Genomic DNA, 4690 nt, shown 5'->3' on the forward strand with positions numbered 1-4690 from the left:
GGGTTTAATTTTCTGGGTTGTTTTTTCCTTCCTATCGGGGGGGTTTGGGGCTGGAGGTTTTGTTGGGTTTTAAACCCAAAGGCGTGGGTTGTTGTTGTGGGGTGTTTGGTTGGGTTTAAGTGTTTTGGTTTTCCCCTTTATGGTGGTGGTGAAAGTGTGTTTTTAAACAAAAGGGCGTGGTGTTGGTTGTGTGGGTTGGTTTTTTGTGTGTGTTGTTTTGGGGTTTTTAAGTGCGGTTTTTTTTCTTTTTTTTTTTTTCCTATTTGGTGCTTTTATTGGTTTGTTGGGGTGTCTTGTGTTTTTAAAAACCCCAACGCGTTTGGTGTTTCGTTGATTGTGGTGTGTTGTGGGGGGGTTTCTTGGTTAGTTGGGGGTTTTCCTTTTTTTTTTTCCTTTTATTTGGGTGTGAAGGGATTGTGTTACAGGGGGCGTTGGGGGTGGTGTGTGGGTTGTGTTGTGTTGTGTTTTTTGTTTGGGTTGGTTTAGTTTTTTGGGTCTCCCTATGTGGCTTATGGGGGTTGAGGGTTGTTGTTCTTAAACCCAGGGCGGTTTGTGTGTGGGTTGTTGTTTGGGTGGTTTGTGTGGGTGGTTTGTGTTGGTTTGTTTTTTTAGTTGGTTCCTTTTTTCCTATGGGTTTTGGTTTTTTTTGGAAGGTTGGTGTTTTTTGTTACCAAAAGGGAGGGCGTTGGGGTGTTTTGTGTGTTGTTGGGTGTGTTTGGGGGGTTTTTAGTGGGTTTTCGTTCCGAAATGGGTCTGGCTAGGGGTTTGTTGGGAGGTGTTGTTTTAACCCCAGGGCGGTTTTGTTGTGCTTTGTTTGTTTTTGTTGGTGGTGTGTTGGTTTAAAGGTTGGTTTTTCTTTTTCCTTTATGGGTGCGCTTTTGAGGGTTGGTGTGTTCTTAACAAGGCGGTGGCTTTGCTTGTTTGTTTGGGGTGTTGGTGTTGGTTTTAGTTGGTCTTTTTTTTTTTCCCTACTGGGTTCTGTTGGAAGGTTTTGTGTTTTTTTAAAAAACCACCTTTTGTGTTTGTTGTGTCTCTGTTTGGGGTGTGTGTGGTGGGTTTTTGGCGTTTAGTGGTTTTTTTTTTTTTTTTCCTCTTCCTATCTGGTGGCCTTTTTTATGGTGTTTTTTGAGGGTGTTTTGTTTAAACCCAAAGCGTGGGTTTTGTGTGGTTTGTTGGTGGTGTGTTTTGTGGGTGGTTTAGTTTGGGGGGTTTGTTTCCTTTTTTCCTATGGGTTTGTTTATTTGGAGGGTTTGCGGGTTTTAAACAAAGCGTGGTTTGTGTTTTTGTGGTGGTTTTTGTTTTGGTTTTGTTTGGGTTTGTTTTGGTTGGTAGTTGGTTTTTTCTTTCCCTTTTATGGGGCCTTAATGTGGGTTTGTTTTTAGGTGGTGTTTTAACCAAAAAAAAGGGCCGTGGTTGTTGTTTTGGAGTGTTCGGTGTTGTGTGTGGCGTGGCTGGGTTTTTATTTGGTTTCCTTTTTTCCCTGTTTTATGTTTGGTTTTGATTGTTTTTGTTTTTGTTTTTTTTTAACCAAAAGCGGGGTTGTTTGTGGTGGTGTTTGTTGGGGTTTTTTTTAAAAGTGGTTTTTTTTTTCTTTTTTGCCCTATGGGGGGGGCTTTGGGGGGGAGGGGTTTGTGCTTTTTTAAAACCCCAAAAGGCGTTTTTGGGTTGTTGTTTTTGGTGTTTTTTTTTTGTGGGTGTGTGGTGTTGGTTTAGTCGGTTTTTTTCTTCCTTAATGTTGCTTGGAAGGTTCGTGTGTTTTACAAAAAGCGTGGGTGTGTGTGGTTTTTTGCTGGTGTTTTTGTATTTTGTTGGACTTAAAGGGTTTGGTTTTTTTTCCTATCTAGTTTTGTGAAGGTGTGTTTACCCAAGCGTGGTTGTGTTTGTTGGTCTTTGTTTTTTTGCGTGCGTTTTATGGGTTTTGGGCTTAGTTGGGGGGGTTTCTTCCACTATTGGTTGTTCTTTTTTGGAGTTGTTTTAAACAGCGGCCGTTGGGGGTTTGTTGGGTTCTGTTTCTGTGGAAAAGTGGGGGTGTTTTGTGGTGTGTGTTTTGTTGGTTTTTGTATTTGGGTTAAAGTTTGGGGTTTTTCTTTTCCCTTTATTGGTTTGGGGGGGCTTTTGGAGGTTTTTGTTTTGCGTTTAAACAAAAAAAGCGGTGGGGTTTTTGTTGTTTTGCCGCGTACGCATGTGTGTGCGGTCTGTGTGGTGTGTGTGTTGTGTAGTGGGTTTCTTGAGCGTGTGTGTGTGTGTGTGTGTTGTGTGTGTGGTGTGTGTGTGTGTGTGTTGTGGTGTGTGTGTTGTTGTGTGTGTGTGTGTGTGTGTGTTGGTTAGTGTGCTCCTATGTGCATGTGTGTTTACAGCGTGGTTGTGTTGTGTGGTGTGTGTGTTGGTTAGTGGTCTCCTATGTGTGAGGTGTGTTTACAGCGTGGTGTGTGTGTTGTGGTGTGTTGTTGGTAGTTGTCTCTATGGTGTGAGGTGTGTTACAGCGTGTGTGTGGTGTGGTGGTGTGTTGGTAGTTGTCTCCTATGGTGTGAGGTGTGTTTACAGCGTGGTGTGTGTGTGGGTGTGTGTGTTGGTTAGTTGTCTCCTATGGTGTGAGGTGTGTTACAGCGTGGTTGTGTGGTGTGTGTGTTGGTTTAGTTGTTCTCCTATGGTGCTGAGGTGTGTTACAGCGTGGTGGTGGTGTGGTGTTGTGTTGTTGTGGTCTCCTATGGTGTGAGTGTGTTTACGCGTGGTGTGTGTGTGTGGTGTGTGTGTGTTGGTTTAGTGGTCTCTTGGTGCTGAGGTGTGTTTACAGGTGTGATGTTTGTGTGGTGTGTGTGTGTGTGTGTGTTGGTTAGTGGTCTCCTATGGTGTAGTTGTGTTTACAGCGTGGTGTGGTGTGTGTGTGGTGTGGTGGGTGTCGTGGTGGTGTGTGTGTGTGTGTGTGTGTGTGTGTGTGTGTGTGTGTGTGTGTGTGTGTGTGTGGTGTGTGTGTGTGTGGTGTGTGTGTGTGTGTGTGTGTGTGTGTGTGTGTGTGTGTGTGTGTGTTGTTGTGTGTGTGTGTTGGTGTGTGTGTGTGTGTGTGTGTGTGTGTGTGTTGTGTGTGTCTGTCTACCTACCTAGTACTCTGATACAGAGACAACAACACGTGTGGTAACTCAGTGACTGTGTCTGTGTCGTGCATTGCCTGCTCCGTACACATCAACGCACACACGCGGAACACACACTTCACACCAAGCTGCACCATGGGAGATCCCTCTTTAACCATTGAGTGAATACTCTCAACACATAACAGTCCTGAAAGAGGCAGCCTGATGATTTCATCATGTGTCTCAGATCTGTGGGCGAAGCAGCACAACAAACTGTGCTCATGGCAGCGCTGAAGGCAGACTAAAAACAGCTTTAAAAACAACCATTTAAAAAAACGTATTGGTACGATTCACAGATGCAGTCAAAGTAGTGAAGTGATTTTGAAAGATCTACAGATTTGAGTGGTCACGAGTGTATATAAGACTTATACAGCTCACAGGTGTCAGATCCATAGAAAGCAGAGAGTACCATTGTAATACTTACCATGACTGAATGGTCGGGAATGTTAAAAAACAGAATATAATGACCTCTGTGGAACCCCCCAACACATACACACCCTTTCCCCCACATTAAAGTGGTGTCAACTCAGCGGCTGTTTGTCTAAAATAGCCCTGACACAAAACCTACAGTTGCACCGATTTGGGGGAGGAGTAAACCTGGGTAAACATTGCACTCTCTCTGGGTGGTGTGTGTGCGTTGGTTGGTTGGTTCTTCTATCATTTTGGTGTGGCTATAATCCCCAAAAGTCCTCACAAGGATAGTAAAACAAAGARAATTCTCCCACGTGAGGACATTTCCCATGTCTCCATGAGGACAAAGGCTATTTTAAGCTTAGTGGTTAGGTTTAGGGAAAGGGTACAATTAGGGTTAGAATTAGGGTTAGTAGTTAGGTTTAGGGTTTGGATTAGGATGAAGGTTAGGGTAAGGGTTAGAGGTTGGGAAAAATATGATGTTGAATGGAAATACATTTTAGTCTACCTCTCAGAGGTCAACAGTGACTCCACTCCTTCCCGTTATTTACTATCTCTCTCTCTCTCTCTCTGTGCTCCTCTCCCTTCCCCTCTCTCTCCACCTATCCCTCTCTCTGCAGAGTGCTTAGGCTGAAGTCACCAATCCTCTGCTTCTAGTTCAATTCAAATCAGACTTTAATGTTCCAGTAGCGAAATGCATTCTGTAGCCAGTGCAAAATTTTAAAAACATGTAGCCTATACAAAATTCACATTACATGTTTTAAAAAATACACTGCTCAAAAAAATAAAGGGAACACTTAAAGAACAGCGACAATGTCTCCAAGTCAATCACACTTCGTGTAATACAAACGTCCACTTAGGAAGCAACACTGATTGACAATAAATTTCACATTGCTGTGTTGTGCAAATGGTAGACAACAGGTGGAAATTATAGGCAATTAGCAAACACCCCCAATAAGAGTGGTTCTGCAGTGGTGACCACAGACACTTCTCAGTTCCTATGCTTCCTGGCTGATGTTTTGGTCTTTTGAATGCTGGCGTTGCTTTCACTCTAGTGTAGCATGAGACGGAGTCTACAACCCACACAAGTGGTCAGGTAGCTTGCCAGCTCAGTTTCTCCAGGGGCGTGTGTGGTTCACATAAGAGATGCT

General features: G+C 43.6%; 1 protein-coding gene across 2 annotated transcripts in view; it reads right to left on the reverse strand.

The window, feature by feature from the left end:
* Nucleotides 1–4690, reverse strand: part of LOC111959440 (Krueppel-like factor 12) — a 187176-nt gene that overhangs the window by 146112 nt on the left and 36374 nt on the right. The window contains exon 1 of one of the 2 annotated variants that reach the window (XM_070437678.1): nucleotides 3553–4319. The exons of the other annotated variant lie outside the window; for it this stretch is intronic. The gene's annotated coding sequence lies outside the window, so the exon portion shown is untranslated. Of the gene's footprint in view, nucleotides 1–3552; nucleotides 4320–4690 lie in introns of those variants that run through there. 2 annotated transcript variants of the gene reach the window in all.

Source organism: Salvelinus sp. IW2-2015, linkage group LG36, assembly GCF_002910315.2.
Source record: "Salvelinus sp. IW2-2015 linkage group LG36, ASM291031v2, whole genome shotgun sequence".
NCBI lineage: Eukaryota > Metazoa > Chordata > Actinopteri > Salmoniformes > Salmonidae > Salvelinus > Salvelinus sp. IW2-2015.